The sequence below is a fragment of the Mustela nivalis genome (assembly GCF_964662115.1).
Source record: "Mustela nivalis genome assembly, chromosome: 12".
Taxonomy (NCBI): domain Eukaryota; kingdom Metazoa; phylum Chordata; class Mammalia; order Carnivora; family Mustelidae; genus Mustela; species Mustela nivalis.
The window spans coordinates 56,488,254-56,516,154 of record NC_139031.1 but is presented as its reverse complement, the minus strand read 5'-3'; the positions used below and the strand labels follow the sequence as shown (position 1 = coordinate 56,516,154).

The window sequence follows — 27,901 nt, the reverse complement described above, 5'->3', positions numbered from 1 at the left end:
TAGAAGTATATGAGTCAGATATCATGCTTTGAAGACCAACTTTACTACCTCTCTGATACCTGACTCTTGGCCTCAGTTTCTTCATATGTAAAGTGGATATGACAGTTCCTACTTTATAGAGTTGTTGTGAGACATATAAGAGGGTTGCATGCAATATGCTGAACACAGAGTGGCACTTTAGAAGTACAAATACAAGTTACAAATATGACTATTAGTCTGCTTATGGTCCAAAGGTACTTACATCCTGCTCAATAGAGAGTAGAGATACTGCATTATTTTTTAAATAAACTCTTAACAAAGTTTTTTCAATTGAAACTTTTTTTAGTAATTAAAAGAACATTTAATAATATGTACAATGATGGGTTCAGTGGTTGTTGCCAAGTTTCCTAAAGTGAATTTTTAAATTATTCCTTTAAAAATCTGGTTTTTTCCTCTCTACTCTCCTCTGGCACCTCAACTGTTCTGCAAAATTTCCCTACTATTACAGCTATGCCCCTTTGACCCTGCTTGGTGTACGGTTTTGTACTGTTATCCATTGAACTTGTGTTTCTATTTTCTAACAAAATTTTACATAACTCAACTATCATATGATCTCCCTGATATGAGGAAGTGGTGATGCAACATGGAGGCTTAAGTGGGTAGGAGAAGAATAAATGAAACAGGATGGGATTGGGAGGGAGACAACCCATAAGTGACTCTTAATCTCACAAAACAAACTGAGGGTTGCTGGGGGGAGGGGGTTTGGGAGAAGGGGGTGGGATTATGGACATTGGGGAGGGTATGTGCTTTGGTGAGTGCTGTGAAGTGTGTAAACCTGGTGATTCACAGACCTGTACCCCTGGGGATAAAAATATATGTTTATAAAAAATAAAAAAAATAAAAAAAAATTTTACATAATTAATTGAAACTATGACTTTTATCATTGTTGATAATATTCCTATGATCAGAGTGCTTTGTGTGTCATTGCATTCATAATTATTTGCTGAATGTAACTGGGGCACGAGTTGGCAAGAAGAAATGAGAAAAACTGAGAACTCCACTCCAGTTTAAAAAGGTGAGAAGATACATAGGGGTTCCTGGTTCTTAAAATTCTGCTTTCAACAAAATGTTTTCTTTCTGTTCTCTTTGATCACCAGAAAATGTCAAATGTTAAGTCTAGTAAAATAGATAATTTATTGTATATATTCCAAAAGATAGAAAATACTTCCAGATTACATATTTATTAATTTCAGGGACCAATTGTGGCTTATAATAGGAAACATTAACCTGTGCTAACATATGAGAGCATTTGCACTATAAAAACTGCATTAACGTCTTTTGTTACTTGAAAACAATTGATGTTATAGCGTGGTTTTATGATTAAAGTCTCCAGGTCCTTTGGTAAGAGAGATATCTCAGAGAAGGCATAAGCCTCTTTTTAAGAGCCTCCTGCCTGCCCTGGTCAATTCGACAACTTTTTAAGACAAAGCCTGGCTTGTTGAAGCAGGAGACATACCTGTAACAGAACTTTGTCCCCTCCATTTCAATTCTTTGTCTAGGCTCTCTGCTCAGCCAGGAGCCTACTTACCGCCACCCCCTCTCTCTCTGCCTACTTGTGATCTCTCTCTGTCAAATAAATTAAAAAATCTTAAAAAAAAAAAATTGTTCAATTCTTTGTCTAATCCTAGTTTTCCCAAACTCCATATAACCATCAGAGCCTCTTTCTTTTCCTTATACTTCCTACACTTGCCTTTTATTTATATCTTGTTTGCTTTCATATTCTTTCTACAAAGGGCTCAAGTTTGATTTTTCTACTTAATCTCCCTCTAGAATTCTAGTAACTGACAATATGAATTTTTCATCAATATGGTGTAATACTTACTTAGAACTCTCTGGAGAAGCTCTTCCTCACTCCTAGGGCAATACTTTGGTTACAACATAGTCTAAAAATAAACTTTCATCAGAAGAGATGAACCTAAGTCTATTCAAGAGAAAAGTATAGGGTACTGTAAATAGTGATTATACACTGTAGACCATTCTTCTAGGAGTAGTCTTTGATTTGGATTGATAAACAAAGTCATGATACACAATAGATTTCACTCAGCACCAAGTTGGCTTAGCTTTAAGAAAAAAAACAGAGCAATGTTATCTGTCAAAGTTGTGGTTAACAAAAATATTCCAATAGTAATAGCATTTGTAATATGTTTAAATGAGGCATTCATAAATTTTATTAAAGTATTGAAACCAATAAAACAGCATTCACTAGCCAACATAATATTCATGATACTGTTATTGAAAATTATGAAAATATTTATTGTCAGTCTTGAATCTCTCCTCCATTGCAACCATTCCAAGAAAGTGCCTCTGTACTTGAATCTGACGATATCATTATGGATCGCTAAAGTATGTGCTTTTTATTGGGTCAAATTCTCCTGGAAGCCTTCCCAGAATTAGGTTGCAACTGTTTTGTAAGAAGAAACATCTAGAAAAGCCAATTAGCTTGCCAGTCTCTAGAAGCATTTTTTAAAGCTAGTATTTAAAGCTGGCCTCTGGCTACTTTGATTTTGTAGATTTCACTAGGTCATAATTTCCCAGTCATCAGAATTAATGAAAATTCAGGAAAAGTCAAACTTCAGGGAATGTAAAACCTCACATAGGAATATTTTAGAAGCATCCAGTAACCTTCCAATGTGACAAACCAGGCCTTCTTTATACATATTACAAGTAAAGAGAAAGTAAAAGGCGAAGATAGGAATGGTAAGCAAAGCTAGATTTAAAGATTCTGGCAGACATATTTTGATCTTCCACTGCCCCAGGACATGGATCATGTAATGAACTAATCCTTCCCACACATTCTGTAACAATAAAATATATGCTATATCTCTTGTAAGATATAGTAACTAGAAAGTACATGTAGGCCCCAAGGAAGAAAAAGCGAAGCTTGCCAACTCACAGTGTAAGATGACGTGAAAGTCTATTCATGACTCTTCCTAAGCCCTTATTCTAGAAGGGGCTGACTACTCTCTAGGGAATTCTGTTCTCACTGCATTATTTTTTAGAACTAGCATCTGTAAAGGTGATTGAAATAGTATATTAGAATATTCCCTATAAAAAGCAGAAGGAAAAATACCTCTGGATTATGTAGATGGAATTTTTCCTTTTTCATAAGAAGTGCGTGCCTCACTTAGCTAAAGACAGAAACGTTCTCCTTCGTAGTAATTAGCTCTAATGCTTTTTGAACTCTCCTAGATAAAGCACATATAACTTCCAAGGTCATCTCTGTGTGCCCAGGGTATTTCTTTGCATAGCCCCTACCTTTCCCTGTGCTTTTAATGGGAAAATAATAAATCCTGGGTAAAGACAGGTGAAGGGCTAATAAACAATGGTGCTTTGTATAGCTTACCGTTTGGAAGGCAGTACAACCACTTGTGCCATAGTATGTATCCCTCAGTGTATTTAAAGTTTTCTCCTCCATGATGTATGGGCTTCAATATATTGGCCCTGTATCACCTTTCATCCATTTTTCACATGGCACACAGGATCACAGCCTAAAATAAAAATACTCTGGATCAGAAGCATGGGGGTCTCTTCTTTTTACTAGGGTTGTCCTCTGGAAGTATTTTCTTCATCCCTAATGATCTTGTGCTTTTACCAACTAAACTTAAAATAGGTATTCTTCCTACTCATTTCCTGCTTATTTTGTTCTTGGTACAATGTACCAAGTACAAAGTACTTTTGCCTCTGCCTTGCATGTTAGAATATCTATCTATCTATATATATGGATAGGTGTTTTATATAGATTGATAGATAGATATTCTAACATGCAAGGCAGAGGCAAAAGTATGTATATATATATATATATAAAACACCTATCCATCTATGTAACCATATTTTATATATATATATATATATAATATAAATAAATATATATTCCTTCATTGTGCCCTAGTGCATATATTAAAATAGAAGAGGTCAAATGTGTAAAAGGAAAAGTCAGCAACTTACAAAGAGCCCAACACACACACACATATATACATGAGCAGGCAGGTTAAAAGGTCATGAAGGAATAGAATATGGATTTCTGGAAGGGGTTTAAATATAAACAACCCTGTGACATTGGGTTCAAATACAGAATGAATGGAAGGGTTGGACATATTTATTAGGGCAGACGATTGGAAAAATTAATCCTTGGCTAAACTAAAAAACATCCAAGGAAGGCAATATTTGAATGTCTACCCTCAAGTCCAAGAGGAGGAATCTCTAGGGATTTTTTGGAGAGAAGAAACTCTATTACAACATTTTCCTGGCCTGAAAGCCTACTTAGGAGGAAGTGAACAGAACCCAGCCCCAAGGCCAAATTTCAAGCTCAAGTGGATGGACTGCCAGGACATCCTACACACCGGACAAAGGCAGTGAAGCCAAGACAACCCACATTCCCATGCTTTTAAAAACTGGGGAACCTCAAGGGGGTACTTGATTTATGTGGAATAACTGGCCTGCCCAAATACATTTCAGAAAGCAAAACTTTTCCAACACTCTCACCTGGGATTGAGGACTCTGGAAAATGGTGGTGGAAGAAGGAAATAGAGTGAAATTGCTCCTTGGCGAATGCATTGAGACTCTTGGAAGGGAGCCTAAGTTTGGGAAAAGAACAATATCCAGTGGTTATTGAGCACTTACTGTGTGCCATGCCATGACAGCCTTCTGTAGAATCCCCTCCTACCCACACAAAATCCTATAACTCATATGCAATTATTACATCGGTCTTTACAGTGATGAAGCTGGAACTTAGACTGGGTATCTGATCAATGAACATACTAGAAATATGAAATGAACACCTAGTAAATGGTAGAGGTGGGAATTAAAGCCAGGTTTGACTAATTTAGTGTCTACATTCTTGACAACTTATTGGGTTCAACAAAGGAGTCACTGCAAGAAAGGAAACCATGAGCTGGGAAGCAAACCCAAAATACATATTATTTCCACGATTCTCTATGCAAATTCATGAATCTCATAAATAAAAGAAGTCTTTCAAACAGACTTTCAAAGAAGACTGTTTAGAATTTACCTGTGGAACAATAAGAGGTTAGAGGACCGACTGCTGTAGGGTACAATTTGTGTATTTACTCAGGCTCTAAAATTTGGAACCTCAATGAATTGGTGCTAGTCCTTTGCCAACATCTGTCAATCTAATTTATTGATCTTAAAATAATGAAAAGTAAAATTTAAAATTCAGCAATTAAAAGATATTTCCTGTGCTACTGCTATATGCATTCATGGACATTCTATCTCTTAATCTAATGACCAACTCAGTGGTTAGCATAAAATGGGAATTCAGTAAGTATTTTTAAAATAATGAGGTAGGTAGGCATTTCCCTCATTTTACAAATGTGACAACTGACACTCAAAGAAAACTTAGCAATGACCACAAGACCTCATGTAGGATTCAGATTTAGTTTTTCTAACTTCAAAACCCATACATTTGGTACAATATCAAAAGCCACAAAATTACAACATTATGTTGTTATAGAAATGAATAAAGTGAGTGGAAAGGAGATTACACTTGTGCAGGGCCTTAAATAGTGAGCAAAACATTTCACGGAACAAAAATTAATTGTACATGAGAATGTGGAAGACTGTGGAGGGAAATATTCCTGGCCACTGCTTCCAAATTTGTCATATCATAGCACATATACTATTTTTATAGCAAGCTATGGGAAATGAGGAAGTAATTCTCAGCTGGAGGCAACTTCCCTGAGTGCTCTGGCCATTTTTGAGTCTGACCAGCTACCTTGTGAGTTGAAGGGATTCAAATCTTATCACGCCTTTAATCCCCTGGCCACATAAAAATATTCCAGATGTACCAGTTGAGAAGCTTAGTTTGGGGCATATAAAATAGCATACAAAAATGTAAATACAAGGAAATGCATGAAATATTTTTTTTAATATAATTTTTTATTTTTTATAAACATATATTTTTATCCCCAGGGGTACAGGTCTGTGAATCACCAGGTTTACACACTTCACAGCACTCACCAAAACACATCTAGGTTCTTTCCATAGTTTGGCTATTGTGGACATTGCTGCTATAAACATTCGAGTACACGTGCCCCTTTGGATCACTACGTTTGTATCTTTAGGGTAAATACCCAATAGTGCAATTGCTGGGTCATAGGGCAGTTCTATTTTCAACATTTTGAGGAACCTCCATGCTGTTTTCCAGAGAGGTTGCACCAGCTTGCATTCCCACCAACAGTGTAGGAGGGTTCCCCTTTCTCCGCATCCTCGCCAGCATCTGTCATTTCCTGACTTGTTGAAGCAGGAAAGAATGTCCAATGGAAAAAAGACAGCCTCTTCAATAAATGGTGCTGGGAAAATTGGACAGCCACATGCAGAAAAATGAAATTGGATCATTTCCTTACACCACACACAAAAATAGACTCAAAATGGATGAAGGACCTCAATGTGCGAAAGGAATCCATCAAAATCCTTGAGGAGAACACAGGCAGCAACCTCTTCTACCTCAGCCGCAGCAACATCTTCCTAGGAACAACGCAAAAGGCAAGGGAAGCAAGGAAAAAAATGAACTATTGGGATTTCATCAAGATCAAAAGCTTTTGCACAGCAAAGGAAACAGTTAACAAAATCAAAAGACAACTGACAGAATGGGAGAAGATATTTGCAAACGACATATCAGATAAAGGACTAGTGTCCAGAATCTATAAAGAACTTAGCAAACTCAACACCCAAAGAACAAATAATCCAATCAAGAAATGGGCAGAGGACATGAACAGACATTTCTGCAAAGAAGACATCCAGATGGCCAACAGACACATGAAAAAGTGCTCCATATCACTCGGCATCAGGGAAATACAAATCAAAACCACAATGAGATATCACCTCACACCAGTCAGAATGCATGAAATATTTTTGAAACCTTAAGAAGTTCGCTTGGTTTAGAGATATCGTAGGAGATGATATTGGAGAAGCTGTTCTAGAGTCTGATTATAAAGTTTCTTAAATGCCATATATTGGATTGAAAAATTATAATAAATACGCAACACAAACAAAACCCCCAAAATTCAAACCTAAAATAGAACAATAATGGAAAGAAGAATTTTCCTTTTTCAGTTTTTTCTTTAATATCATTTTTCATATTTGAAACTGTATTTATAACTTGGAGATTCCTGCTGTGATGCACTAATTGTATTAGATAAAATATCCCTCTGAGATCAGTTATTAAAGCTAAGCAAAATGAAATGAAATAAAATAAAAAGGAACAAATGTTTAAAATTATTCTTCAATAACTAAGGCAGCAAGAAATCCAGGAATTAAATTCCTGAAAAGAAAGAAGTGCATTGAAATGAACCCTCCATTTGTCTCCACTTTTCAACCTCAATTGCCAATTCCTATCCCTGAACATAGAAACATATCACGAAGCAGCAACTTAGAAACTGTTGGAAGACAAAAAATTGGACTTCAGCATTATTAGAAAAGGCATAATTTGAGGGACCTGCCAATCAAGAGACTTCAGGAAAGTGACTCTGACAGTCACATATAATTTCTACTCTAAGGATCCACTGAGACAGAGAAACTCCAAAACTCTGCTTGGAAGCTAAATAGCTTAGCAGAGAGTTTGAAAACCCCATGATGCTAGAGGGACAAAAAGCAGTGTTCAGCTCCCCAAATAAGAATGATTCCACTCAAACACTTAGGTTTATTTTACATTGAGATTCCTGTAAGCATTGCATACAAGGAGTAAGAACCAATTAAAAATAGACCAGTTTTGCTTGGATGAAAGTAATCTGCTTACCCTTAAATTGGGTTGGAAAAACAAACACATTAAATCTTCTTCACAGGATGATATCTAGAGCCTTCACAATCGTTTTCTACATATTTTCCAGCATTAATTAAAAACAAAATATATAAAAAAAAACAATCAAATAACCAGAACAAAGAGAAAACAAATTCTTAAATAACTGAGATTAATATATTTAATAAAACAGATAATTTGAAAAAGTTCACCAAATAGCAACATCATTTAAAACAGAAATCAGATGTAAAGCTAAGACCATTGAAATTAAGAATTAAAAAACAAATTTAATGGCAACATAAGAACTGAGGAAGACAGGAGGAGTGATTGGATTATAGATTAGTAGAATAGTATTCAAAATGAATCATAAATAAAAGCATGGGGAAAATATAAATCTAAGAAATATGCAGATAAAATTTTACAATATTGCTGATTATATGTTCTATATGAATTAATTACTTTTGTACAGTTACTTGTTACATTTAGAAAATAAAAGTTGAAAGATAAATTAATTCATAATAGCTTGAGAATCACCAAATACCTAGGAATAAATCTAATGAAAATTATAATAGCTCTGCATAGTAATCTATAAAATACTATAAGAGAAATCAATGAAAACTGTTAATAAGTGGGGAAAAAAACCCACTATGGCCATAGACTAGAGGATTCAGTATTTTTTTCTTTTTTTAAAGATTTTATTTATTTATTTGACAGACAGAGATCACAAGTAGGCAGAGAGGCAGGCAGAGAGGGGAAAGCAGGCTCCCTGCTGAGCAGAGAGTCTGATGCAGGGCTCCATCCCAGGACCCTGAGATTATGACTTGAGCTGGAGGCAGAGGCTTAACCCACTGAGCCACCCAGGTGCCCTGAGGATTCAGTATTCTTAAGATGACAATTCTCTCTAAGTTTATCTGTAGTTTCAACACAACTTCAGTGAAATTACCGACTTTTTTTTTAATTGACAGGCTAAAGCTAAATTTATATGAACCATGATAATCTTGAGAAAGATCATATTTGGAAGACTTACATCAAGTTTTTTTTTTTATAAAACTACTATAAAGAAAAATATGTGATATTGGTACGTAGATACACAGTTTAATAGAATAGAATATAGAATTCAGAAGCAAACCCATTCACATATATTCATATATTTTGCTGTAATTAACAGCAAAATTGTTGCTAAAATTCAGTAAATAAAGAATGGTCCTTTTGGTAAATAATACTGGATCAAGTAAATTTTTTATGGAAAAAGTGGTAATTTATTCCTTCTTAAGACCTCATACACAAAATTCAGTCCCAAAAGATTTCAGACTTAATGTAAAAGATAAAAAAGGTAAGGTTGTATAAGATCAAAAATATCAAAATGTCCACTTGGTAGAAAACATTTTTTAAAGTATTTTTTTAACAACAACAACAAAAAAAAAAACACTATCTAGAAAGAAATGGAGGAATAGGTTTCATTTTCTTACAATTAAGAGAAATTTGTTAATCAAAAACATCTCATTAAAAGTATAAAAAGATGGGGTGCCTGGCTGGCTCAGTCAGTAGAGCATATGACTCTTGATCATGGGGTTGCAAGTTCAAGCCCCGTGTTAGATGTGGAGATTACTTGAAAAAAAAAAAAAATCTTAAAAAAAATAGTAAAAAGACAAGCCATAAAGTCTGAGAACACACTAGCAATATGTATATTTGGCAAAACACATGTATCTATAATATATGAAAAACATCTAAAAGCAGTAAGGAAAAGATAGACATTTAATTTTAATAATCAAGAGCCTGAACAGGAATTTCAAAAAAGAGGATATTCAGATGTCCAATCCACCTGTCCAAAGGTGCTCAACCTTATTAGCAATCAGAGAAATACAATGAAAATCACAATAAGACAACATCAAGTGGTGAGCTTGAGGGATGCTGGATCCCTGTAAACCACTAGTGGTAATATACCTTTTTATACCTATTTTGGTAAACTGACACTATCTATAAATCTTTGTGCATCACACTTTATGACCCAACAATCCCACTCTTAGCTATGTAATCAAGAGAAACACATTCAAGGTGTGAGAATATTCATGGCAGTATTAGTCACAATAGAAAATCAGACACAAATCTCAAAAATAATACTATTTATACCTTTGTACGATAGGATGATATATGTAATAATAAAGAACTCCACTGCTCTATGCAGCCACTAGGTGAACCTCACTGATAGATGATTCAAAGAACCCAGACATAAAAGAACATCTGTATTAGGTGATGGGGACTAAGGAGTGCACATATCACAAAGAACACTGGGTGTTGTCTGGAAGTGCTGAATCACTGTATTGTACACCTGAAACTATATAACATTGTATATTAACCCTACTGGAATTTAAAATAAAATACATAATAAACAATACCTATATTGTATAACTTTATTTAAAGTTCAAACTGGCAAGTTGAGTCTAGTTGATAGAAGTGAGGATATTGGTGAACATTTAAAGGCATTTTAATTGGTAGACTGTTAGGAGAGAGGCTTTTCAGATGTTCTGTATCTTCTATATGTCCTATTTTTGCATCTGGTTATTAGTTACATAAGTATGTTTCCTTTGTAAAAATGTAGTAAGCTGCGCATTTCAAAAGTATACTTTACTTTATGCAAGTTATACTTCAATAAAAAAGTGAAAATATCTTTCTGCAAAATGCAAATAACTTCCCAATATTTTATTCTACACCCATTTAAACCATTCCCTTTTGGTCATTGTACTGCCATAACTGTGTAAATTTGTCCTGTCTTGAGTTTCAGCCACCTACTCACATCCCTCTCTCTTCCCTTCCTTGATCCTCACAGGCCATAAAACCCTGAAAAAATAAGTTCACTTCTTGGGCTCCTGTTTTTACATATGTAAAATATAAAGATTGGGTTACATTACTTCAAACTTTCTTTCATTTTTTTTTAACCTTCCTTCAATATCCCTGCAGCTCTAGTCTTCCTCACACATAGTTTTCATTACTCCACTGAGCAAATTCTGACAGTATCTTCATCAATAAATTTAAAATTCTCTGCTTGGCTTGGAAGGCAAAATTTCTGCCTGTCCAATCATGTCCTGTAGCTCCCAAGAACATTCCTTTCTTCTATCGTATTTGTCCAGAATCCTCAATGCCCTATGAGTCCTACATACTAAATTCTGTTGTATCTTCTTCTTCTCCCTCTCTCTTTGATGTCTGCTGGTTGTTCAAGTCCCCATTCAAGCCTTCTTTCTCCAGCCAACGTCTTCTTACTATTCTTTCCTTTACTGATGTGTCTATTTTCAAATACTTTGCACATAGCCTGTTGCAATCTTCTGCTGTCCTACATGTGCCTTACCTGTGACCCTTCTATCTCCTGTAAGGAGAAGAAGTGTGGGTTTGCATTCCACTAATTTGACATTTGCGGTCTCCTGATGTAAAACACTTTTTCCAGTTTTATTATCAGGGACTCCTGAGCTGCTCAGTGGGTTGAGCATCTGCCTTTGGCTTAGGTCATGATCCTGGGACTCCTGGGATTGGCCCCTGGCATGGAGCCCTGCCTGGGCTCCCTGCTCAGCAGGGACTCTGCATCTCCCTCTTCTTCTGTCCCTCCTCCCACTCCTGCTCCTTCCTGATCACTCTCTCTGTCTTTCAAATAAATATATAAAATCCTTTAAAAAAAAGATACGTGACATATAGAGCTGTATAAGTTTAGAATGTACAGCATAATGGTTTGACTTTCATATATTGTGAAATGATTACCACAATAAGTTTAGTTAACATCTATCACCTCATCCGGTCCAAAAAAATTCCAAGAAACAAAACCAAAGGATCTAGGATCTACTCTTTTAGGTTGCCTATAAACCACACAGCGGTGTTAACTATAGTCATCATGTTGCACACACATCCCTAGTTCTTATTTATCTTATAACTTGAAGTTTGTGCCTTTTAATTACCTTCATCCAATGGCAGCACCCCCATCTTTTTTACTTTATTTTATTTTATTTATTTGATAGAGAAATCACGAATAGACAGAGAAGCAGGCAGAGAGAGAGGCAGAAGCAGGCTCCCTGATGAGCAGAGAGCCCGATGTGGGGCTCTATCCCAGGACCCTGGGATCATGACCTGAGCTGAAAGTAGAGGCTTTAACCTACTGAGCCACCCAGGTACCCCCACCCCCATCTTTTTATCTGTTCGTGATCATCTGCTCTAACACACTGGCAGATTCTGAAGACCAGGCTTCTAATTGTATTCTTGAAAATTTCCTCACAAATGGAGTTTAATCCTGCACAAAGAAAACCTTCAATATATACTTATTGATTTTCTTTTCCTGGTTCTTTCAAAGAAGCAGGACATTATAGTGTTAAAACTAACACCATTCCTTTACTATAGTGCTTTCATGGTGTCACACTCTGCATAAAATCCTAAAGATATGGGCCATGAGGCACGTGGGGCCTTGCCTAATTCTAGGTCAATTCTCTGGTTCCTCCCCACCCTGTTAGCCTTCAACCTTACTCTTCCCTCTGCCTACAATGCTCTTCCTTCAAACCACCTTTTCACGTATTTTAGATCATTCTCCAAATGTTATCTCCTTAGAGAGATCATTATTTATCTTTTCATGCCCTAAGCAATATTTTCTTTTGTTTTTCCCTGTGACTTTACCTACTCCAAGCTAAATGTAAACTACTCAGAGAAGGCACTTTGAGTTTCTTTTTTGGGGTTATCTCTAAGGCTTATGTATATAACTGAATAAATATGTAAAGAAATGACCAAGTGGAGTGAACACTGACAATAATAGTTGAAAAAAATTGTAATACAATGTGTATGTTCCGATTGAATTGAAAGCATTGGTTCAGATCCTGAGGGACAAAGTAATATATCAACTATATAAGAAGAAGACACAACCTCAAAATTTGTGGTTATAATTAATAAAAATAGAGGGAATGTGAGTTGTGAACAAACTGTTCTTACAAAATGATAGGATAAATGATAGTGCTTTAAAACTCCTGAATTTAAAACAAGTTGAATATTGAGCTACACAGTAGATAATGAATAAAGCTGATTAACTATATCTGATCTTATCCTAAAAATGAGTGCATCTGGGAACCAGATGACTTTAGACTTACATTATAGACAAGAACTCTTTAAGGCTTCAATATAGGTGGAGACAGGAATCATTATCCCATTTAGCAGACTTTAAAAGTTGAGGTAGTAAAACAAATGGTTTGCCTAATGTTTCAACATTTATTTGAGAGTGTCATATTGGATTTTAGTTCATAGCCACGTGTTTGTTCCGGCATGTACTGTTTAATCTATTACATAGTTTATGTCATGAACATAAATTTCATCATAGTGAGAGAAGCATCACAGTCTGCCCTCTATAACAGATTGCTCTTCTGTAATCATCCAATTATGGGTAACCAGAAAGGCAATGAATACAGCATTCGATATTAAATGTGGACACATCCCCCATAAATTTATTTAAAAAGTGAGGTTAAGAGTTGGTTCAAGTTCAGGAGTGGCTGACTTATGGAAACCCGTGGATTCAAGCCCAAATTAGGATCTTAAAGGAAGCATAATACACTATGAAACAGAGAATGGGGGTTTGTGGTGGCAAAGTTGTAGCTCGTACCAATTTGGTGACTCCTGACAAATCACAAAGAAGCATTTTTTGTTGTTGTTGTTGTTTTTTAATTCAAGATTTTCTTCTTGTGGGCTATTTCTCATAGATTTATCCCTTTATTTTTATTTGTTTTTTAAATTCATGGATATTCAAAATTCCACTCTTCATCCCCCCACCCCCCAAGGAAAGTTCCAGCCTCAGAGTTGTTAAAGTCAAAACAATTGTTGTTAAAATGGAAAATAGAGGCAATTTGTATCATTGGCCCACCACAGCTTGGCTCAGGTCTTCCAGCCTCTGCTCTTGTGAGAATGAAGCCAGACCACACACTGAGGCTGAATTATAACACTTCAAAAAGAAGAAAAACACTAATGGAAAAAGTCAAATGGGTTTCCAAATAGGAGGTGGTAGACAGTGAAGAAACAGCTCTCAAATAAGCTAAACTCTGAATCTGAGGCCCCAACACACAATCATGAACTTGCATTCCTACTCTTCTGTGGCTGTAGGACAGGAAATGTCCATTCAGCTGCATATTGTACTAGTCCTGCCAGCTTGAGTGGAAATGCATTTTTAGAGCATTTTATCTCAATCCCCAGTTTCTGCAAATGGGTCCTGTCATTTATGAAAATAAAAATGAGAGCTGCACGGACTATTTTCTTCCATAAAACTATTTCAGCAAGTGAATAAATAAATTAGGGAGTGAAATATTGGCCAAAAGACCTTAAGCTGTTAGTGACAGAGAAACATAACATACTCTCTTGGGCAAAAAAGCAGCATCCTAAGTCCTAGAATCCAAGTAAGTGTTGATAAATTGTGGAAAGGGAAGGGATTGAAGATGTGTTTGGGGGATAACTCAGGAAAGGTGCTGATTCCTTCTGGAATGTTTTCCATCTCTCTCTCTAGTCTAGGCACTTAGGATACAGTAGTGAACAGAAGAAAATACTGTCCCTTCCTTCAGAGATACATATTTAAATTCAAGAACACCCTTACAGATGCAAGATTAGAACTGCTGTGAGGACTACCACAGGAGATGTGTGTTAACGTGGGGACAGAGAAAATGTATGAATTGCCTAGAAGAGCGGGGGACGCTTTCCCCAAGGAATATGATGGAATTGACCTGTACTGTCTGCAGATCGATCTCAGAATCAGGAGGGAAGTTCATGCCCTGAACACAGCCAGGCGGAGAGGGCTTCCCAACATTATCATCTGGTTAGACCTGGAAAGCTTAGGGTCATTTGGCCAGACATATATGTTTCCATGGCTCTTTTACAAATATTATGCAAACTTCTCAAAATTTGGACCTCACTTGGCATTTAAGGAATCTTTGGGGAATAGCACAAAGAGGAGCTTCAGAGATGCTTTAAATCTAATCAGAAGAAATAAAAGGGAAAAATAGAGGAAAGAAGAATAGGGAAGAGAATGGACATTTTTAAGTGCCAAATAGAAACTGGATGCTGTATATAAGTTATCTTATTTAATCTCCCCCCAATATTAAGGCCATACAGAATAGTTATCTCCATTTTATAGATGTGGAAACTGAGGCTGTTAAGTGTTGAGTAATTTAGTGACTATCACAAATTTGAATGCAGGATTCTGGCTTCAGACATATGCTTTTATTTTTTCTCATATAGAGTGTTTCTTCTCTAGATAAATCATACAAGGCCTTAGAAGTGGTCAAGATGTGTGCATCTAAATTCTGCTTCTAATCCAATTTAATAAAAAAGAGAATGCCCTGGAGAATTCAACCCAATTGCATTATCCCAAGAAATTCCACAGATCTTGGTATATAATTGATAACCATTATTTCTGTCAACCTCGTCATACCCTGAACTTTCCATGTGAAAACAGACTCTGTCCTCCCCTCACTGCAGAGAGGTTCATAACCCAGGCTGGAATAAGAATGCATTTCTACCTTGCAGGCATAGTGTTTGTCAGTGCAGCAGACATTATAGCTTGTTTTCTCCAATGCTCAAATATAGTCTTTCCCCTCCTCTGTCAGAGGTTGGAAAAGATAAAATAATCCATTTCCCAGATCTCATGAGGCTAAGAGTGACCCTGTGGCCCTTTTCTGGTCAATGAGATATGATTGCTGAATAGTACTTCTGGGATATATTTTGCTTCCCTGATAAGAATGAAGAGACACAGTTGGCTGCCCTTTTGCCAGTTTGCTCTCTTCTAGCCAATAGTCAGATGTATTACCTGAAGATGCAGTATCCATTCAGTAACCATAATGCAGTGAGTATGAGGACATAAGCCAACAAGAAAGATGTCAGAACAGAAAAATGGAAAGAGCTTGGGTTTTGAGTCCCTTTGCTGTCTATTGCCTGTTTGCCTTAGTTTTGTTATTGGAGGAAAAATAATCCTCCAACTATTTAAGCCACTATTATAAAGCCACTATTATCTTCTGTTTTACTGACAAAGCTCTGCTGACAGATAAAGTCAGAGTCACATATATAAGAGAAGCCAGGCAAGGGTGTCTGGGTGGTGTCTGCCTCCCATTCAGCTCATGATCCATATCCTGGGATGGAGACCAGTATCAGGCTCCCTGCTCAGCAGGGAGCCTGCTTCTTCCTCTCCTGCTACCACTGCTTGTGCTCTCTCTCTCTCTTTGTCAAATCAATCAATCAATCAATAAATCTTTAAAGAAGAAGAAGAAGAAGAAGAAGAAGAAGAAGAAGAAGAAGAAGAAGAAGAAGCAGCAGCCAGATAAATTAAAATCCTTTCTTAAGGTTTTTTCACTTGAGCTAGAAAGGTGATATTCTTTTTAATGTTTTATCTGAAGAAAGTGGTCACATCTTTGCAGTTGTGACCACCTGCAGAAACAAGATAAACCCTCCAACAAAATTTAGTGTAGATGTTTAGACTGATGATTCTCCATATACACCAAGAGGATATGAAAAGATTGAAGATAAGTCTGACCAAAGATGTACTCTCCCTGTACAAAACCTATATAATAGACTGGATTCAATCAAAGAAGACCTAAGAAAATGAAGAGACCTACACTGAACAGGGGTTGGAGAACTCATACTGTGATATGTAAATTCTCCTCACATTAATTTATAGATCCAAAAAAGTTACCACCAAAATCTCAGGAGCCTATTTTTATAAAAAGTGTCAAACTGATTAAAACTTTATATAGAAATGATCTACAATATCCATAACAACTTTTGAAGAGAATGAAATAGTTGGAGGACTAACACTTGATTTCAAGGCTTATTAAATTTTTACTAATCAAGACAGTACAGCACTGGCATCAAAATAAGCAAGTAGATTAACTAAAAATAATAGGGAGTCCAGAAGTAGAACCACACATAGAGGGACAACCGATTTTTGGCAAAAATGCAAAAGCAAGGCAATGGGGAAAGGAAACACAAGTAGTGCTGGAATAATTGGTTATCATTATGCAAAATGTAAATGTCATTCTGTATGTTGCCTCATATATATGAATTAATACTATATGGATCACAGACCTGGATGTGGACCCAAAAATACAGCATTAGGAAAAGGAAACAGAAGAAAAGCTTTATGACATAGGATTAGGCAAATATGTCTTAGATATGACACTATAACAGTGGATGGTTACTAACGTTTCATTGCGATTTTAATTTTCATATCCCTAATGCCCTATGATGTAGAGTATCTTTTCTGGGACTTGTTATTTTAGCCCTTCAGTGAAATGTCTATTCAAACCCTCAGTCCATTATAATGTTTTATTTTGTCTTATTGTTATATGTTATTTATCTATTCTAGATTTAAGACATTTATCAGATCATGGTATTGAAAATATTTTTCTGGCTTGTGGCTTATCTTTTCATTATTTAAAATAATTTTCTTCTAAAAGTAAAAACTTTCAATTTGATATTCTTTGGTGATACTTTTTAATAGATTGGCTTTGCATAGCCTAAGAAATCTTTGCCTAACATCAGGTTATGATTTTCTATTATGTTTTCAGATGTTGTAGAGTTTTAGCTCTCATCTAGGTTCTATTCTTTTTGAAGGGTGAAGTAATGGTTCAGGTGTTTTTGTTTTTGCTTTCTGCATGCATATTCAGTTGTTTCAGCATTTGTTGTTGAAAAGTCTGTCGTTCAACTTTTAACTTATCTAAACCCGTTGACAAACATTAACTGTTCATATATGTGCATCTGGACTCCCTCTACTGTTTCACTGACCTATTAGGTCATCCTCAATACCAATACCATGATATCTTGATTATTGTAGCTTCATTATATACCTGAATTCTGGGAGTATGTTAACTTGAGTTTTTATACCTACTTCTAATTTAATCAACATGCTCTATGTCCTTTGAATTGCCCTCTAAGTTTTAGAGTAGTGGTGTGTTCCTTTCTAAAGAAAAAACTCTCCCTTTGCACAGCTCCCTTTTCTTTCTTATTCTGACCCACAAATTCCAGCCACCTTGACTTCCCCAAACTCCAATGTCTGTTCAAAATCACATATACACATAGTGTTTTTTCTTCTAAAAAAATTTGGGGTACAACTTCTTCTAATAGATCAAAATACACCCTAAATCTAGCACAGGGCTTTGTTCTAGTCTTCAGCCTGAGCAAAGTCTCTCCACTTTCTTTTTCTTTATTCTCCCAACCAACTTATCTTATCAACTCCTTTTTTAGAAATTAAAAAAATTTTTTTTTCATCTTTACAGTCATATTCCATACCTTTATTGTGTTTAACCTTAACCAACTGAGCCACCCAGGCGTCCCTGTGTTTAACCTTATATATGTTTTTCATTCTTAAAAATTTTGGGAGGTAGTTTCTTCTAAGAGACCAAAATACTCCCCAAATTAAGTGGGTGACTCTGATCAAATCTCCAGTCTAATAGATATATTTTTATTTTTTATATTTTTCTTTTGTTTTCTTTTTAAAATTTTTTTTTTTTCTGAACTTCTTTTTACCCTCTTTCTTCCTCCCACAATTTGGGGTCTCTTCTGATTTGGTTAAAGCACATTTTCCTGGGGTCTTTCCACCCTTTTAGTATTTTATTCACTCCTTAATATATTCTTATCTGGATAAAATTACAAAGTGGAAAAACTCACCACAAAAAAAAGAACAAGCGGCAGTACCAAAGGCTAGGGAACTAATCAATATGGACACTGGTAATATGTCAAATTTAGAGCTCAGAATGATGATTTTTAAGGTGCTAGCCGGGCTTGAAAAAGGCATGGAAGATATTAGAGAAACCCTCTCTGGAGAGATAAAAGCCCTTTCTGGAGAAATAAAAGAACTAAAATCTAACCAAAATTAAAAAAAAGCTATTAATGAGGTGCAATAAAAAATGGAGGCTCAAACTGCTAGGATAAATGAGGCATAAGAGAGAATTAGCAATATAGAAGACCAAATGATAGAGAATAAAGAAGCTGAGCAAAAGAGCGACAAATAACTACTGGACCACGAGGGGAGAATTTGAGAGATAAGTGATACCATAGGACGAAACAACATTAGAATAATTGAAATTCCAGAAGAAAGAAAGAAAGAGGGGAGCAGAAGGTATATTGAAGAGAATTATTGGAGAGAATTTCCCTAATATGGCAAAGGGAACAAGCATCAAAATCCAGGAGGTGCAGAGAATCCCCCTCAAAATTAATAAGAATAGATCCACACCTCGTCATCTAATAATAAAATTTACAAGTCTTAGCAAGAAAGAGAAAAATCCTGAAAGCAGCCTGGGACAAGAAGTCTCTAATGTACAATGGTAAAAATATTAGATTGGCAGCAGACTTATCCACAGCGACCTGGCAGACCAGAAGGGACTGGCATGAAATATTCAGAGCACTAAATGAGAAAAACATGCAGCCAAGAATACTATATCCAGCTAGGCTATCATTGAAAATAGAAGGAGAGATACAAAGCTTCCAGGACAAACAAAAACTGCAAGAATTTGCAAACACCAAACGAGCTCTACAGGAAATATTGAAAGGGGTCCTCTAAGCAAAGAAGAGCCTAAAAGTCGTAGATCAGAAAGGAACAGAGACAATATACAGTAACAGTCACCTTACAGGCAATACAATGGCACTAAATTCATATCTCTCAATAGTTACCCTGAATGTTAATGGGCTAAAAGCCGAAATCAAAAGACACAGGGTATCAGAATGGATAAAAAAACAAAACCCATCTATATGTTGCCTCCAAGAAACTCATTTTAAACCCGAAGACACCTCCAGATTTAAAGTGAGGGGGTGGAAAAGAATTTACCATGCTAATGGACATCAGAAGAAATCAGATCAATTAGATTTTAAGCCAAAGACTATAATAAGAGATGAGGAAGGACACTATATCATACTCAAAGGATCTGTCCAACAAGAAGATCTAACAATTTTAAATATCTATGCCCCTAACGTGGGAGCAGCCAACTATATAAACCAATTAATAACAAAATCAAAGAAACACATTAACAATAATACAATAATAGTAGGGGACTTTAACACTCCCTTCACTGAAATGGACAGATCATCCAAGCAAAAGATCAACAAGGAAATAAAGGCCTTAAATGACACACTGGACCAGAAGGACATCACAGATATATTCAGAACATTTCATCCCAAACCAACAGAATACACATTCTTCTCTAGTGTACATGGAACATTCTCCAGAATAGGTCACATCCTCAGTCCTAAATCAGGCCTCAACCGATATCAAAAGATTGGGATCATTCCCTGCATATTTTCAGACCACAATGCTCTGAAGCTAGAACTCAATCACAAGAGGAAATTTGGAAAGAACCCAAATATATGGAGACTAAACAGCATCCTTTTAAAGAATGAATGGGTCAACCAGGAAATTAAAGAAGAATTGAAAAAAAATCATGGAAACAAATGATAATGAAAACACAACAGTTCCAAATCTGTGGGACACAACAAAGGCAGACTTGAGAGAAAAATATACAGCAGTACAAGCCTTTCTCAAGAAACAAGAAAGGTCTCAGGTACACAATCTAACCCTACACCTAAAGGAGCTGGAGAAAGAATAAGAAAGAAACCCTAAGCCCAGCAGGAGAAGATTAGAGCAGAAATCAATGAAATAGAAACCAAAAAAACAATAGAACAAATCAATGAAAGTAGGAGCTGGTTCTTTGAAAGAATTAATAAGACTGATAAACCCCTGGCCAGACTAATCAAAAGAAAAGAGAAAGGACCCAAATAAATAAAATCATGAATGAAAGAGGAGAGATCACAACCAACACCAAAGAAATACAAACAATTATAAGAACATATTATGAGCAACTCTATGTCAGCAAATTTGACAATCTGGAAGAAATGGATGCATCCATAGAGACATATAAACTTCCATAACTGAACCAGGAAGAAATAGAAAACCTGAACAGACCCATAACCAGTAAGGAGATTGAAGCAATCGTGAAAAATCTCCAAACAAACAAGAACCCAGGGCCAGACAGTTTCCCAGGGGAATTCTACCAAACATTTAAAGAAGAATTAATACCTATTCTCATTTTATGAGACTCATTTATGAGACCAGCATCACCTTGATCCCAAAACCAGACAAGGATCCCACAAAAAAGAGAACTACAAACCAATATCCTTGAAGAACACAGATGCGAAAATTCTCACCAAAATACTAGCGAATAGGATCCAGCAGTACATTCAAAGGATTATTCACCACGACCAAGTGGGATTTAATCCAGGGCTGCAAGGTTGGTTCAACATCCACAAATCAATCAATGTGATACAACACATTAATAAAAGAAAGAACAAGAACCATATGATACTCTCAATAGATGCTGAAAAAGCATTTGACAAAGTACAGCATCCCTTCCTGATCAAAACTCTTCAAAGTGTAGGGATAGAGGGCACATATCATCAAAGCAATTTATGAAAAACCCACTGCAAATATCATTCTCAATGGAGAAAACCTGAGAGCTTCTCTGCTGAGGTCAGGAACATGGCCATTATCACCACTGCTATTTAACAAAATACTAGAAGTTCTAGCCTCAGCAATCAGACAACACAAAGAAATTAAAGGCATCCAAATCAGCAAAGAAGAAGTCAAACTCTTACTCTCTGCAGATGATATGATACTATATATGGAAAACCCAAAAGACTCCACTCCAAATCTGCTAGAACTTGTACATGAATTCAGTAAAGTGTCAGGATATAAAATCAATGCACAGAAATCAGTTGCATTTCTCTACACCAACAAGACAGAAGAAAGAGAAATTAAGGAGTCAATCCCATTTACAATTGCACCCAAAACCATAAGATACCTAGAAATAAACCTAAGCATAGAGGCAGAGAATCTATACTCAGAAAATTACAAAGTACTCATGAAAGAAATTGAGGAAGACACAAAGAAATGGAGAAATGTTCCATGCTCCTGGATTGGAAGAACAAATATTTTGAAAAATGTCTATGCTACCTAAAGCAATCTACACATTTAATGCAATCCCTATCAAAATCCCATCCATTTTTTTTTAAATAAATGGAAGAAATAATCCCCAAAATTATATGGAACCAAAACAGGCCTCGAATAGGCAGAGGAATGTTGAAAAAGAAAACCAAAGTTGGTGGCATCTGATCCCAGACTTCAAGCTCTATTACAAAGCTGTCATCATCAAGACAGTATGGTACCGGCACAAAAACAGATGCTTAGATCAATGGAACAGATTAGAGAATCCAGAAATAGACTCTCAACTCTATGGTCAACTAATCTTCGACAAAGCAGGAAAGAATATCCAATTGAAAAAGGACAATCTCTTCAACAAATAGTGTTCAGAAAATTGGACAGCCAAATGCAGAAAAATGAAACTGGACCCTTTCCTTATACCACACATGAAAATAGACTCAAAATGGATGAAGGACTGCAATGTGAGGAAGGAATCCATAAAAATCCTTGAGGAAAACATAGGCAGCAACCTCTTCGACCTCAATCGCAGCAACATCTTCCTAGGAATGTCACCAAAGCCAAGGGAAGTAAGAGCAAAAATGAACTATTGGGACTTCATCAAGATCAAAAGCTTTTGTACGGCAAAGGAAACAGTTAACAAAATCAAAAGACAACTGACAGAATGGGAGAAGATATTCGCAAATGACATAACAGATAAAGGGCTAGGATCCAAAATGTATAAAGAGCTTATCATACTCAACACAGAACAAATAATCCAATCAAGAAATGGGCAGAGGACATGAACAGACATTTCTGCAAAGAAGACATTCAGATGGCCAACAGACACATGAAAAAGGGTTCCACATCACTGGGCACCAGGGAAATACAAATCAAAACCACAGTGAGATACCACTCCACACCAGTCAGAATGGCTAAAATTAACAAGTCAGGAAATGACAGATGCTGACGAGGGTGCGGAGAAAGGGGAACTCTCCTACACTCTTGGTGGGAATGAAAGCTGGTGCAACCACTCTGGAAAACAGCATGGAGGTGCCTCAAAAAGTTGAAAATAGAGCTACCCTACGACCCAGCAATTGCACTACTGAGTATTTACCCTAAAGATACAAACGTGGTGCTCCGAAGGAGCACGTGCACCTGAATGTTTATAGCAGCAATGTCCACAATAGCCAAACTATGGAAAGAACCTACATGCCCATCAAGAGATGAATGGATAAAGAAGATGTGGTATATATACACAATGGAATACTATGCAGCCATCCAAGAAACGAAATCTGCCATTTGCAATGACATGGATGGAACTAGAGGGAATTATGCTGAGCAAAATAAGTCAATCAGAGAAAGACAATTATCATATGCTCTCTCTGATATGAGGAATTTGAGAGGCAGAGTGGGGGTTTGGGTGGTAGGGAAGGAAAAAGTGAAACAAGATGGGATTGGGAGGGAGACAAACCATAAGAGACTCTTAATCTCACAAAAGAAACTGAGGGTTGCTGGGAGAAAGGGGATTATGGACAGGGAGGTTGGGTTATGGACATTGGAGAGGGTATATGCTACGGTAAGTGCTGTGAAGTGTGTAAGACTGATGATTCACAGACCTGTACTCCTGGGGCAAATAATACATTATATGTTAATAAAAATAATTAATAAAAAGAAAAAAAAAGAAAGCGCCTCTAGAAAGAAAGCCACAAAAATAACACAACTCACCACATTTGTTTACCTTCTCTGAATATCAAGATAATAGCTCCAGAATGATGGTTGTCCAATATCTGCAAATAGTTGTTTTTAGTATTCCACCCAGTTTCCTAGTTGTTTATGGCAGGAATGTAAGTTTCATCTTGGTTTTCCTGGAAAGCATAGTTACTTTTGTTAGTTTTCAGTGATAATTTATATTTTGAAAGATTACTAATATGGCTTACCAAAAAAATGTTGTTTCCTTTTTTGTCTGTTCTTTTATGAATATACCAGATTCTCATCTAACTGCAAGAATTAAATCTGAGAAAAAATATGCTTGGTTAAATGGTGCTCCTTAAACATTTTGCTTTAATATTTTCTAAAATAATTTTGAGAAAGTATACATACACACACACACATACACGCACACACATATATTTGCAATTCTCAAGTTAACATGTAAATATGTGATCAAATGTTCAAATACATTTTGCAAGAGATATGATATCTAGTATACTGCAAAAATTGGCAGTAAAACCATCTCCCTACTATATGCAATGTTTAATGTCTTAATAAATGTCATGGCATGTCCTCTGTTTTTTGAAATTGTATACTAGCTCCTTTTTAACTTAATTTCCACCAAGGACTATTTTGTCATTATGTACTACATTTTTAGTCTTAAATTATTTCATTGGTTTCTGTATTATACCTCTCTGCCACAATAATAGGCATTGAAATCACAAGTTTTTCTTCATTTCTTAGGACACAATGCTCAAAATTTCAAAAAGTGTTTTCTTCTATATATTATCATGATTATTGATATTACTACACATTTTGTTAAGCAATTATTAAACTTCTAAAGTTTAGTTTTCATGAAATACATTTCATAATGAGATGGATAGAGACTTTTTCTTTTTCTTTTCTTTTTTTTTAGTTAGTTCATCCTTGTGTCCTTAGGTGAATATATTTTATTGCTAGAATAAGATAGGTTTCAACACCTATTAGCTACCAACCTTTCATTTTTATAGATCTAAGTCCTAAGGGGATCATGTACTCATAAATAAGAAAAATGGAACGAAGGGAGTTTTATTTTCCTCATATCATTCAAATCCTTGTAAAGCCTCCGTGTTATATGCCAAAAATGACATGGTGATTTATCATTAAAAGTTATTTTTGATGATCCATACATCGATAACAGTCTACTCCAATGTTACTTGTTTCAAAGAATCTGAAGCCATCCAATGTGCAAAATAAAAGTGTTAATCAGTAGTGTTATTCATTTTAACTAATATTTAGAATATTTAGAATTGTCCCTTTTTCTAGCTCTCTGAAGGTTTGAACACCATGGGTTATGAATAAAAGATTCAAACTTTCTTCATAAAGCAGAAAAATAGTTATGAATTCCTTGGCTGGAGGCACTTTCTTAAGTAGTTGACTCTTAAGAAAAGAACATAGATGGAAATTAAAGATCAGGAAATTTGCCCTGTTTTTTAAACTATACATGTCCATGTATTTCTTGGAAAATCTCTGTGCATCCCTTGGGGTCAATAGTCCAGGCTGAAGGATCACAGACATAGAGGACTGGTTGTGGCTATCTACTGTGACTGGTTCTAGACATTGTGCAATATAGAGCTTAAGACATAAAATGCTGCTTTCTGTAAGACTATACTTTATTTGGAAACACAAGATCACACACTTAACCTCCACATAAATATACTACTCTATTTTTTACATATGAGGCAAAGGAACTTCAGAAAGGTGAGGTAGTATGTCCAGTTTCACAAGTAATAGCATGGTAGTGGACTTGGAACTCAAACCTGAACTCCTATTATCCCAAAGTCCATGTTCCTTTTATAAGTACTGCCTTCTCAATGGCCAGAAAAATAATAAAATTTAACAAACTTCATAAATGGAAGCTACTGGGTAAATATCTATTCTTCAGAAGTCTACATAAAGAAAGAGAACGTGGGGGGAAATGGTCTTGAAGGATGAGGAGGACATGACAGGTAAAAACAAAGAGCCAGGTAAGCAGAGGAATGGTACAGAGCAGTCCAGAATGTGAAGGTACAGTGAAGGTGAAGGAGAAACAGAAACAACTAGCTAATGAGTCTATTTGGAAAGCAGAGAAAGTTACACATTGCTATGGAGTCAGGCATAGAAAAAATCTTAAAATGATGATTCTATCCATGAGAATGAAGAGTCATTGATGAGTTTTGAACAGGTGACATGGTAAAAGTCATGTATGAGGAAGAATTACCCAATAGCATCCTCAGCATAGTTTGAAAATGGCTTTGACAAGAGTACCTAAGTAGGCTGTTGTAATAATTAGGATGTGAGCTTATAATGGAATGGACTACAGTGTTAGCTGTGGGAATATAAAGGAAAAGACAAATACCAGAGAAAATATGAAGAAGGAAATCACAGACTGGGATAGACAGTTCATGTGGGGAATAACAGGCAAAAACAACCGTCTTGGATCACACAGAGCCTTTAATGCAAGCCCAGGGCCTTGGATATTATAGAAGGTGAAGAGGCAAAAATGTTTTTGAGCATGAGAGTAAGAATGTTTAGAGGATATTAATAGTGAAATGAATATTTTATCTCATTCTGTAACAAAAATATTGTTATGATTATGAAAACCCAAGGATCTAAAATCTCAGTTCCATAAATTAGGAATTCTGTTCCTCAAGGGTAATGTGAAGTTACTTATTTGTCATATTAGATTACAGCCAGATTAGCCTGTTCCTACTATATAATGTTTAAAAGAAAGTTAAAGTAGAAATTTAGTGAGATTTTTGGATTGCTTGGAATTGGCTTCTATCAGGAGACAAAGAGGATATATACAATGTGGGACAGAGACACCCTATCCAGATACTAAAAGCTGTTTAAGGAAGGGCTGCTATTCCCACCACCACCGCACACCATGCCTACGAGGGCTGGCTGCTGGGGATAGTCCTTACTACCAGAAACAGAGGCTGACAGGAGTACTGGAAGAGAATTGGAAGTATATCTTGCAGGCCAGGGCAAGTAAAAGAGGAGATTTTTAGCAAGATTCCAAAAGAATTTATCTGAAGTCTCATGAAAGAATCAGAATTTGAAGGAAGGGTGGTCCTGGCAAGATTATACAAGGCTAGCTGCCTTCTTCAGTGACCATTTGGCTTAGAAAATTCATGCTGAGCATATGGGCTGCTTTCCCTTTTCCTCCCCGACCCCTTTTTACCCTCACTCATTCTCCCTCCCTTTCTCTCTCTCTCTCTTTCATTTTTACTCTCCAGTTCTTTTTCCCCTAGCTACAAAGGTATAGTCTGAAGACTGGATAATCCTCTCCAGAAGCAGATATCTAACTGATGAATGACATAGTAGTCTCCTCACAAAATTGGAGGGAAGGGGCACATTATTCACCTCCTACACCCTAGAGAAAGGAAGGAATTGTTAAAAATTCTCCACTGATTCACTGAATCATTACTTCATTGATTTTTTCCCCCTCTTTCTCTGCCTCTTCCTTATCCTTATAGGGGAGGAAGTGATGAAATGATACTTGGGAATAATGGAGCTAATTTGGTAGCAGAACTTATTTGATTATCTTCCTAAGAAGGTTGTAAAAAGATATGATCCCTAAAATTTTAATGATTTTTAAATTTCTGGTGACTTTTTATTTAGATTTAATTTTAATTTCAAACATTCTCAAAAACTGAAAGAATATCAGAAGAAAACTCCCATCTGTTCACATTCACCATTATGTTTTACATTTTATTCCATCATTCTATCTATCTATCTATCTATCTATCTACTTACCTACCTACCTATCTACCTACCTAATCTATCATCTGAAAGTTGGAGACAATGAATCCCATTACCCATAAATACTACACTGGGTATTTTCCAAGACATCTGGTTCTTTTTGGAATGTGCCAGGACCAGCAATGTGTCCCTAATTTTCCATTCTAGTGACACAATACAGAGCAAATAAAGAGTTACACTTAATATTCTATTATAAAAGCATTCCATGAAACAGAGTTTCTTAGAAAGCAAACTGATAAATATTAACAGGACACAGATTCATTGTCATTATATAACAACTGCTTATTAAGATTTCAAGATACACTCCACAAAGTATTAGTCATTTTATATATAATTTATTATTCTCACTGTGCTTTTAAAACCATGCTATTCTTCACAATAAACTTATAATGGAGCCTCTCTTTGAACAAAATAGCCACACAATATTAGCTAAGGAAACCTAGAAACTCTTATTGGTTAATATTTGACTAGTAGTGCATGTTCCTTTATATTAGAAAGGATGAATGTTATATCCTTATTAAGACAAAGGAATGGTACCATTAAGACATTAAATGCTAAGAACATGCACAAATTCTAGAAGACTATAAAATATAGAACTTTAAACTCTTATGGAAAACTCTTGGGGGCATAGAGTTTGGGTGGCTTTGATTTTATATTAC

At 35.9% G+C, this 27,901-nt stretch overlaps 1 long non-coding RNA gene across 1 annotated transcript in view; it reads right to left on the bottom strand.

Moving 5' to 3' along the window:
* Positions 1–4,536: 4,536 nt before the first annotated feature.
* The window catches only part of LOC309845775, a 40,478-nt gene continuing 17,113 nt past the window's right edge, over positions 4,537–27,901 (bottom strand). The window contains exons 2-3 of the long non-coding RNA XR_014301507.1: positions 23,488–23,614; positions 4,537–4,613 (exon numbers count right to left, since the gene is read on the bottom strand). This is a non-coding gene — a long non-coding RNA (uncharacterized lncRNA). The remainder of the gene's footprint in view (positions 4,614–23,487; positions 23,615–27,901) is intronic.